The 11,858-nt window shown below is 42.7% G+C and overlaps 1 long non-coding RNA gene across 2 annotated transcripts; it reads left to right on the top strand.

Annotated features, from left to right (window-relative positions):
• Positions 1 to 4,396: 4,396 nt before the first annotated feature.
• LOC129388163 (uncharacterized) lies at positions 4,397 to 7,865 on the top strand. Of its 2 annotated transcripts, XR_008615194.2 has the most exons (3): positions 4,397 to 4,920; positions 5,558 to 6,211; positions 7,640 to 7,865. It is a non-coding gene; the product is annotated as an uncharacterized lncRNA (long non-coding RNA). The 2 variants fall into 2 exon arrangements; XR_008615193.2 differs by having other exon boundaries at positions 5,558 to 7,865.
• The last annotated feature ends 3,993 nt before the right edge of the window (positions 7,866 to 11,858 follow it).

The following is an 11,858-nucleotide window of genomic DNA, read 5'->3' as shown; positions in this document are numbered from 1 at the left end:
AAGCAATGAACGACAATCTTGTGGGCATCATTAAGGAGTGTGCAATAGAAGTCGGTGGTAACTCCGTTAGACAGGATACCAGTAAGCTATCGCAGGAGACGAAAGATCTGATCAAGAAACGCCAATGTATGAAAGCCTCTAACCCTACAGCTAGAATAGAACTGGCAGAACTTTCGAAGTTAATCAACAAGCGTAAGACAGCTGACATAAGGAAGCATAACATGGATAGAATTGAACAAGCTCTCAGGAACGGAGGAAGCCTAAAAGCAGTGAAGAAGAAACTAGGAATTGGCAAGAATCAGATGTATGCGCTAAGAGACAAAGCCGGCAATATCATTACTAATATGGATGAGATAGTTCAAGTGGCTGAGGAGTTCTATAGAGATTTATACAGTACGAGTGGCACCCACGATGATAATGGAAGAGAGAATAATCTAGAGGAATTCGATATCCCAGAAGTAACGCCGGAAGAAGTAAAGAAAGCCTTGGGAGCTATGCAAAGGGGGAAGGCAGCTGGGGAGGATCAGGTAACAGCAGATTTGCTGAAGGATGGTGGGCAGATTGTTCTAGAAAAACTGGCCAGCCTCTATACGCAATGCCTCAAGACCTCGAGCGTACCGGAATCTTGGAAGAACGCTAACATAATCCTAATCCATAAGAAAGGCGACGCCAAAGACTTGAAAAATTATAGACCGATCAGCTTACTGTCCGTTGCCTACAAAGTATTTACTAAGGTAATTGCAAATAGAATCCGGAACACCTTAGACTTCCGTCAACCAAAGGACCAGGCAGGATTCCGTAAAGGCTACTCAACAATAGATCATATTCACACTATCAATCAGGTGATAGAGAAATGTGCGGAATATAACCAACCATTATATATAGCTTTCATTGATTACGAGAAAGCGTTTGATTCAGTCGAAACCTCAGCAGTCATGGAGGCATTGCGGAATCAGGGTGTAGACGAGCCCTATGTAAAAATACTGAAAGATATCTATAGCGGCTCCACAGCCACTGTACTCCTCCATAAAGAAAGCAACAAAATCCCAATAAAGAAAGGCGTCAGGCAGGGAGATACGATCTCTCCAATGCTATTCACAGCGTGTTTACAGGAGGTATTCAGAGACCTGGATTGGGAAGAATTGGGGATAAGAGTAAATGGAGAATACCTTAGTAACTTGCGCTTCGCTGATGATATTGCCTTGCTTAGTAACTCAGGGGACCAACTGCAATGCATGCTCACTGATCTGGAGAGGCAGAGCAGAAGGGTGGGACTAAAAATGAATCTGCAGAAAACTAAAGTAATGTTTAACAGTCTCGGAAGGGAACAGCAGTTTACGATAGGTAGCGAGGCACTGGAAGTGGTAAGAGAATACATCTACTTAGGACAGGTAGTGACTGCTGATCCAGATCATGAGAGTGAAATAATCAGAAGAATAAGAATGGGCTGGGGTGCGTTTGGCAGGCATTCGCAGATCATGAACAGCAGGTTGCCATTATCCCTCAAGAGAAAAGTGTATAACAGCTGTGTCTTACCAGTACTCACGTACGGGGCAGAGACCTGGAGGCTTACGAAAAGGGTTCTACTTAAATTGAGGACGACGCAACGAGCTATGGAAAGAAAAATGATAGGTGTAACGTTAAGGGATAAGAAAAGAGCAGATTGGGTGAGGGAACAAACGCGCGTTAATGACATCTTAGTTGAAATCAAGAAAAAGAAATGGGCATGGGCAGGACATGTAATGAGGAGGGAAGATAACCGATGGTCATTAAGGGTTACGGACTGGATTCCGAGGGAAGGGAAGCGTAGCAGGGGGCGACAGAAAGTTAGGTGGGCAGATGAGATTAGGAAGTTTGGAGGGTCAACATGGCCACAATTAGTACATGACCGGGGTAGTTGGAGAAGTATGGGAGAGGCCTTTGCCCTGCAGTGGGCGTAATCAGGCTGATGATGATGATGATGACCTGTCCAAGGCAGCAAGTATGGCTACATTGAAACCACTAAGAGCATGTGCGGCTGTTCTATTTCCAGCGGGACTGCAGAATATTCAGTAGTGTGCTCTCAAGCTGTTCATCGATGAAGCTCTGCCTGGACTGTGTGCCAAATATTTTTGGACGTGAAAGTGGGGGTGAACTGGTAAACATCAGTGGAACTGTGCCCGGACTCTGTGGCAAATATTTTTGGATGTGAAAGTGTGGGCGAACTGGCTAAGAATTGGCTCTGGACTACATGTGTTAAACCTTTTTCTCATTCAGAGTGCTTTCTTTATTTATTTTATTTTATTTTTTATTTTAGGAGACTGGAGATGTGCGCAAAGTGTGACATGTCAGTGGGTTAATGTATTTGCTGGTTTGCAAATTATTCTTTGCAACTTTGTTTTTGCCAGAGTGGTACAAACTTGCCTCTTGTACGGGGCTTTTTAGATAAACCAATTACTATTTATTATGACCATTGCTTCCTTTGTTACACAAATGCAGCTTCCAGTGCATTCCAGTTTATTTCCATGTTTATGTAAGTTTCTAATAGGAGGCTTGCATATTCATTTCTCACGTTCTGGAGTGGCAAGATGCAGCATTACTCAGTCCCATCGTTCACCATACTACAGAAGTGCTTACTTGTTACACTGACTCCCCCGTTTAAGTATTCTGTACTAGATTCACTTTATTGCTTTTTTGTTGTATAGTTGTGATTCTAGCCATTACCTTCTGTGATATAACCTAAAGGCAATATTTCCAATTTTGCATTGTTCCCATTGTTTGATTTCTGTCACATGATTGTTTTATGATGGTATGCGGAGGTATTTCTTATTGTGCTCTTTTCAAGCTTCTTGCTGATTGGTAACATTGCTTGGAGGCAGTTACCATCCGATTCAAGCTCTTGCATTTTTCAGTCTACTTCTTCCATTCGCTCCGATGTCACTTCTGGATAACTCTAGTCCAGCTAATAGCACGTGCTCTTTACTATGATAAATGAGAAACTTTAGTACACTCCATGTTTTTCTTTTCATTTTTGTATGTGTACTTGGAATTTTGTTTATGTACTAGTGAATGCTCACTTTCGAGTTCATTACAAATCCTTTGTGCGATTTTTGTCATTGTTGATGTATTTTGCTTCTATTTGCATTTCTCACGCATTTTGCTTGAACCTTGCATAAGCATTACATTTTAATAAAGTGTTTTTGCTTGGTCACAATGTTCTCATTTCATGCACTCTTGTTGGTCAGGCCGCCTGCCAAGACGTGACCATTTGTTCTTTGCAAGATGTCATTCCCATTTTGGTTGTAAGCATCGTAGCTTACTAAAGGCGGTATTAAGGATTCATTATTCCTAACAGGTTCATTTTCATGTGACTTGGTAGAGGATGCGCCGGCCATGCGGGCAACAGTGCTTGGCACGGCGCCATGGCTCTTACAGTCATCACCGACGCTTCTACTCATCCAGGGCGCGATTGGAGATCGTTGTCGTAAACGCCCGTTCAGTTTCACGTCACGCGATTGGCCTAGGCCGTGCCGACGGGTGCGGCTGACGACGTCGGCGCGGCATAGGCCAGTCGCGTGAGGCGAAACTGAACGCGCGTTTTGAACAACGATGTCCGATCGCGCCCCTGGCACCCGCGAAAATTCGCTTCAGATTATCGTAAACCTTTCAAGACCACTTCTAGACCAGCTTTTTGATAACGTCCTAAAAACGTTTAGAAATTGGTTACGAATAGTTTTGGCAAAGGGATTATTTGTGTCTTTCCCAATCCTATTTCTAGACCAGCTTTTCGAATACGTTTTGCAGACCTGTTCTAGATCGTCTCAAGAGAGTAATTAAGCCGGACATTAGCAGACATATACGACGTTTTCCCAACGAAGTTCTCTCATTCGTGTCTTCTTTAACCCGTTTTTATCGTCTTCGATAAACGCTACGAAAACGTTACGTATCTCTTGTGCTACCTGAGGTTGTGTGCCCGAAGCAGGCACCATGCGGGGATGAATGCTGCCTCCACGGTCGACACACCATAGCACTGCCCACGAAACACAGAACCTCTTAAAAACTTCTTGAAACGGCTACAAACGGCTATAGACGTCTTGGTCTATGATAAGACTGAAAATAGAATTTCTTCTAAACATAACCTCAGCACTTGGAATATGCTAGTATATATTCTATCTGCGGCAAAACCCACTACTGGTGTCACTAGAGTCTGTTTTGGTAAACACATTCAGAATGTCTAACTCAAGAACTTTTCTAGATCTTTTTGTCTAAAAGTGCATAAAATGCCAAACGACGAGTTAAAAGTGCGGTTACCGTCGGCCGTCGGCGTTAGCGAATAAAACACGCCACAGACAAATCGAACTCGTTGGAAGCAACATAAGTTAATTGACTTTGATATTAAATAATTTGACACCAGAACTTCAACAATCAAGGGCGTGTTATTGTTTTCCATACGGGGCGCGCACACGACGCCTGGAAGCCATTCTATGCTCGCGCAGCAGGTATACTGACAGCAGCAGGAGCGAAACGCCGGCGTTGCAGAGCGGTGTCACAGAGCCACCGCGCTGCGATCACTTCGGCGACACAATCCAAATTTGTCGGACATCTCATTCTGTGCTGGAAACACTGGGAGGCAGGAAGTTTGAAAAAACGGCCACTGCCGCCCACAATGTCTCCGTCGTGGGCTGGTCGTGGGTTCGTTATGCCAGTTGTGCCGGTTGTGCGTCATTCTAAGCCGTTCTGTACATTTATACTGGATATTAATTGGAGTCATTTAGCTGTGCTGATGCTGTTTGCCGTGTGTTTTGCATCAGTGCTTCGTGACATCGGCTGTATTGTGTGTTTTCGCCGACGGCTTACTACCACAATGGCGGGATCTGCGTTCGCCGCCTTCGTGTCTCGGTGCGTCTTTGTACGTCGCACGTTCGGATAACACTATTTCCGGTAAGTGAAATACATAGCACTTCGTTTTTCGTCAACAATGTGAATATTTTTAGGTGTTACCCGCGACAGTTCTTGATATATGGGCTCTTCTGCCCTGCGAGTTTTCGTCATTACTTTTATACGAGGGTCTGCTTGTGTTCAGCCGTTCAGCACTACCGCGCTCCACGACTTCCGCAACACCAGTCAGAACTTTGCCCTGCTTGTTAGTCTTTGTGGTTAACGTAGCACGAACCAACCGAAAGGAGTGCATTCGAAGACGGTGCGCTGGCTGTAATGCTGAACCAGACTGAACTCGCCCTATTTTGTGTCCTTTTGTTCTTGCGTGTGCGCGCGTGTGTGTCATTGACTGTGCAGTTTGTAGCGTTCCCACTTTATAGCAAAACAAAAATATAACTGCAATGTTTCTTCATCTATACAATTTCAAATTAAATCGTCTGCTGATGTACAAATTTCACTTGTGTTTTGTTCTAAATAAGCAGCAAAACCTTTAACCTAGTAGGTGCTTCATCTGGGAGTGAAAACACGACAACTTGGCATTTATTATTGAATGACTGTGACTGGGTCACCTTAGTAGTAATTGCAAATCTGCCTTTCAACTGACTTGATGCTATCTTATTTTGTTTCTTTCACTCTATAGACGGCTGGACATCCTTCTTGTACCTTGGCGCTAGCTGGATGACGGGACCTCATCATGATCAGTGTAAGCCAATGTACTGTACCCTCTCTGGTCCTCCCAGTGCTTTTTATATGGGTTAAGGCCAGGGAGTGCTTCGTGGTAAAATAGCTAGTTGGTGTCTCACAAACGGGCATTTTTTTGCACTGGTCCATTATAAGCTGCCACTATTATAACCAATTTCTCAGTGCCAGTGTACATACACAGTTCTACTAATAATTAGTTTCCCTAAGCCTTACAAAATGTACCTGTAGGTAGTCAATGCTATGTAAGAACTCAAAAATTAACTCTGCTGTGTCATACAAGTATACCATACATGAGTAAAAATTTGCTACAACAGTGTACATTACACCTTGCTTCCCTAATGCACAAATGTATTCAAGCCAGTATTTGATTAGTTTGGTATTCTAAATGTTTTCTGTGTGATTTAGTTTCTTTACAGGAATTTACCGTACAGCATCAGCAAGCAGTCTAATTTAAGATTTATGTGTGCTGTAAAAGGTGCGCTTTGCCGCTAGAATTGATAAAACATGGGCCGAGGCTTCCATACAAGGACAAACTTCAATTTCGCTCTACCACCATCAGCACTTGGCTGGCACTTGCAAAATGAATCATCAGGTAGCTTGTGCCAGACTGTTTTTTAACCTTATTGTGAGGAGATCACAAAGTGATGTGTGGAGGCGCCTGCGTCTGAGATGTAGATTGCGCTGCAACATATGTGCGTGTAGAACAGGCATGATGCTCAGGGTTCCAGCAGTTCGCAGAGGTGCTTTTAAAATTTTGTCATAACTGCAATTTTACCTGTGCTGTTTTTTATCACCTATTTCAATAATATCATTGGAGGTGTTATCAGAATTTAGCAATCTATTTGCCCTAGCCCATTAGCCTGCCACATTTGCCTTTTCACTAGGTGGGAAATTATTCAGCATGGACCATTACTTGAATACACCTTTCTGTGTGCAGTGGCTTCTCAATTGCGAGTCAACATAAATTCTCAGAATTACCTGAGGCTATAGATGCACTGATGAATTTGCTACCTATGTGAATCACTTTGCACTTTCTTGCACAAACAGCATGTTAACACTTCCAAGACAGTGGGCAATGTTATCGTTTGATCACATCATGAGATACTTTCAATTTTGTGACGCATCATCCAAGGTGTTGCATCATTTGTGTGAGGTATTGCCCTAAACCAATTAGGGTCACATGAAAATATATCAACAAAAGTGATTGATCCAGCTAGGAGTGTTGCTTTGGAACACTACTTTATCACCAGTCCTCCTTTGCATGCTACCTGCTTACTCTGTACTGTGTCATGTTTAAGTTTGAAAAGAAGGCAACAGCTAGGCAGTGCAAAATGTCAAACTTGCTTTTAGTTTAACATTACAAAATGCTATTTAACTTTTTAATTAAGTTAGTACATCATTTACCTGCAGAGTGAATTACTGTTTTAAGCTGATTATATTTTGCAGGAAGCTTCTCAGACTTGTTTGACAGGTTGATAAGTGGCTTTTTAGCCACATAACACTATATAATAATTTAAAGGCTGACTCTGCTATGCAACTAATGACTATATGGCAGGAACAAGGTCTCCAAGTTGTGGCGCTGGCTAACACTCCCAGGGTTCTACTAGAACACATAAATACCCAAGAAAGTGGATGGGAAAACGACGCCGCTGTAGCTCAATTGGTAGAGCATAGCACGCGAAATGCGAAGGTTTTGGGTTCGGTTACCACCTGCTGCAATGTGTTCTTTCATCCACTTTAATTTCCATTAATTTATCGTTTATTTCATTTATTAAGCACAAGTAATTTCCCCTATGTTGTCCTTGGTGTCAGTGTTTGTTGGCTTCTTATGATAGGAAATGTACTAGTCATTTTAACATCATCGCATACATACCTTAAGATACCCATAATTTAAGAGAAAGGAGTGCTTAAATTTATTTTTAATGTGAGAAAACTTCTTACTTAGCACATATTACATATTGAAGTGCCAATTTCAATATTCCCATTTCCTCCCTCGCCTTCTTTTTCCTGTTCTGTGCAGGTATTGCTTGCCTATGTCTACAAGAACCATCACGCGTGGCCTGCAACAGCAAGCTTTTGTGGGCAGCAAGTGCTCTCCTACGAAGGCTGGCCTACTCTGGCAGCGGCAGCAATCATCTTCAAGATTTATCCATAATCACCTTTGCTGCTATTTGTCACTCTTGTTGATTACACTTTCTGCGTCTTTTCTAATTTATTAGGTAATAAAGTATGACTATGTGACATGGTGTGAAGTTGATGTCTTGCTGTATTTTCGCTTGCAATCATCTTTTATGCATGAAAAGCTCATCGTACAGTTTATAAAAAAAAATAACAGCATATTATGATTTATATTTCAGTTCTGGTAACATGCAACGTACAAGGAATTCACTAATGGATGATATGCCGAAGAACTGGCCATTATTTCTGCGTGATGCTGTGCAAGCATGTGGCGTTACTTACAAGAGGCACCCACAAAGTAAGTTACAATTTACTTTTAAATGAAGCATGGACATCAGAAAAAATATATTTATATTGCTAGTTAGAGTGGTTCGCAGAGTGTTTTTCCAGATGTGTACTATCCTTTATTTCTTAACTCATTGCAGCACAGTGTTCTGTTTCGTATACTGGTGTAATGCTATTGTGCCCCCTGTAGCTGAAACCAGGATGTAATTTTTGCCTGAACTGCAGCATCACTGACAATTTTTCTTTGCTAGAAGCTATTTCAATTTGGTGGAGACCCAGCAGGGCGAAGTTTTGTCAATAATGACGTGTTTCACGCAGAGATGCTCTTGTTTAGGTCAATGGGTGAACATTGGAATGATATCATCATACAATACAGATCTTGTTTTATTTGCAAAATAATTCTGACAAGCGGCATTCAATTGGTTGGTCTAATTAAAAAGCACTAATTGGCCAATGAGGTCGTACTACACTATTCCCATGGTTCACATCTGGAAAAACTACCTGTGCATCACTCTATCCGACAATATAAGCTTTCTTTTTCTGATGTCCATGCCTCGTTTAAAATAAATTGTAACTGTGGGCAAACGTCGTGTTACTGTAACAGCTGCCGCAAAAATTTGAGGGAATGTCTAACAAAAGTCTTCAGTTGTTCTCGTCAAGCTGTCCATTAGCCAACTTTTAGCGTAACGTTAGCAGGGCTTACTGAAGTACTTCTAGACGTCCATGGCTACAAAATGTCTTGATCAAGACAGCTACTAGGCGTTTGAATTAGCCGTTCAAGACATCTTTTAGACATCAAATAGCTGCTTGCGTGTTTCGTGGGTGGCCTTCCGTCAGGCAAATCCCAGGGCACAAACATAACACCATATACGCTTCGAGAACTCGCTAGTGTTCTTCTCGACCGTCGGTATCTCGTTGCGGCGAAAGAAATCGTGCACACGACCTCGGCGCGCACAACGAGTCATACTTTGTGCTGCGTCTTCTTTCCTCTGCATTTCGTGGGCGCTTTTGCGAGGGCGTCGACAGTTTGCCATCCGAAATATGCGAAGCTTTGACCTCCCTCCTCACCTTGAACACTGTGCTTTCGCTGACACCGAGCATCTTGAGTTTGTAATGGTTGCGATAAATGCATTGTTTTATATAAGTACTTGTTCAATAGCAACTGATTCATTTGAAGCTCAGAACAGGAGTAGTAAATGTGTTGTGTACATGTAAACAAGCGCAAAAGCCATGCATAGCTGCTCTTTCTACTTTTGTCACTTGCAATGAAGCTAAACAGCAGATGACGGGCAGCATTGTGGAAGGCACTGGGTTATTTTTCTGTCACGATCCGGCATGTGCTGTAGCACATGACAGCTCTACTAAACCAGTCATCAAAATACAAAAGTATTTATTTGAGAATTGCGCGTTTCAGAAGCACAATTTTTTTAGCGGGATTATTTTAGTCGCGGAGGCAATCGGGCGTCGCGCTTCGGTCATCTGGGCGGGGCCTCCCCTTTTTTCTAAAGTTGTATATGTATGTATGTGAAAAAAAATACAACAAAATTACTGCTTTGCCATGACTAAAGGTTCGTCGCTTCTGCCAAATGATGCCGTCTGCATGATGTACACGCACGCAGATGGCCCACGCTTATGTCTATGGTTTGTCTGGTAACTCGGCAGAGTGTTTGAAAGATGAGAGGATGACCACACCTAGTACATCTCGGCGAAATAACTACTGTTGCATAGTGGGTTGCGAAACCGCATACAGTAGGTTGAAAGGTCAGGCGCAGCTCTCGCTCTTCGGCATCCCTAAAGATGAAGAAAGGCGCTGGGTGTGGGAGCGCAATATTCATTGCACCGATCGGCCCTTTGGAAGTCACCGACTCCATTTGTGAGCTGCACTTTGATGCAAAGCACATACTGAGGCATTATGTGCATATCATCGAAGGCCAGAAAGTACCTGCACAGCGTGGAAAGCCTGCGCTTCGGTCTGACGCGGTACCCACAATCTTTTGCCGTATTTTCCGGAGTATCTCTACGAGCAGCCTGCAGAGCAGACCACGCGAAAGAGAACGGCCTCATATGCAACAGATGAAGGTCGGTCATGAAAGAGAAGGCTCCTGCTCTCAGTTGAACCGTCATTCAGATTGGAGGCTTGTGACAATGGAAACCTGCGCGAGCTCGAAGACATAGACAACCGATAACATGCTTCCTAATCCAAGCAAATATAAACAATGTGTTTTGCTTTATTCACCCATGGGATCTGGAAAACCAACTACATCTCAGGCGTATGACGCATAAAAATAGGAAAGAAAACGGTTATTCCATAAATATTTTCAAAACACACAATTAATCTACAAAAAATGTGCTGCACATAACGAATAATGTGACCCACATGCTCCCTAAATGTCAAATTGCTGCTGTTATTAGGGCATCGGCGAAATTTTGTTAGCATTAAATATATCGCCTTGAGAAAGGAAGAAAACAAAAGTGTACCGATTTTTATTTGACCCCTAATTATGCAACACAGTTCATTTATTCCTGTACCTCATATCCCATTACTGCACATGATGCCCATTTCTTTGAAATATGAGCTCTGCATTTCGTTGTCCCTTGACACAGTGAAACACGCACATACGGTTTAAAATGGAAAGCAAACTGAAAACGCGATCCATCTGACTGCATGGCTCCGGATAATCCAGGCACGGTCATCCTCGAACACAACGCTGCGCTCAGCTGCGGCAGCACGCTGCCGACCGGCGCCTCGACCGCGCGCGGGGGCGTGGCCTCCAGAAGAAGGCGACGCTGGTGCCATCTGGATTTTCAATAAAAAATGTCTTAGCGCGGAGCCCTCGTTGGACCCACTCTCCGAATCTAGTACACTCTAGCATTACTAAAATAATTTTTTTTTCAGTGAAGCGACGTCCCACGAATATTTTTAAATATATGGATTGCTTATGGAAGCACTTTATGCCTACCTTGTTCTACTTTAGTTGCCACGTTTTTTCGGAATGATCGCCAGTGATATCACCACGGAATGACATTAATTTTTCGAGTGTAGCACCTTCGCGGGCGAATGACATTCGTTGCACTGAATGCCATTCGATTCGAATGACATTAAAACTCCCAGTGTGACAGGGGTATAAGTCAGACAATTTTTTGTTTTCCCCATAACTCGCTAATTAAGTTTAATTACCCAACTTTTTCATTATTGGCTGACGACCCCAAGTATGATACGCAGATTTGTAGAGCACCTTCAGAAACCACCGATCAAGTTATTTCCTTTACGATGCGTCTCACGTAGTCCTTTTTTCCGGGTTGCAAAGAAAGCCCATGAAATATGAAAAAAAAAAAGCCACGTGACGGAGCGTTTGCGCAGTGTTATCGTGCTGCTTTCAAGTGTGCGTTCGGTGAACAAGGTAAACATTACAGTTAAAAATACAGTGTGATACTATGGGAAGGAAATTCACTAAAGAAAGTAATATTTAATCGATGTGAGAATGTTTAGTTCACTCAATCATTCCTTCAACGCAGCAGACACTAGTTATATGAATGTCTGTTAGAGAAACTACACAAACATCATATATTACCTTTCTTATTTGTGATTTTAAGGCCTATCTGGTAATAGAAGCGTTGTGTGAGAGCCCCACAATAATTTTTTTAAGTGATGGCACAACGGCTTAAGTGGCAGTTAACAGAACACGATTTTGACATCATGCCTGCCTATAGTCCATCTCACAAGCTGGTTGCAGCTATTCATAGCCAACAGGAATGCCAAATGCCCCTCTAGACAT

This window comes from Dermacentor andersoni, chromosome 1 (genome assembly GCF_023375885.2).
Source record: "Dermacentor andersoni chromosome 1, qqDerAnde1_hic_scaffold, whole genome shotgun sequence".
Lineage (NCBI taxonomy): Eukaryota > Metazoa > Arthropoda > Arachnida > Ixodida > Ixodidae > Dermacentor > Dermacentor andersoni.
The sequence above is the reverse complement of the archived record's forward strand: the minus strand, read 5'-3'. Positions and strand labels throughout refer to the sequence as shown.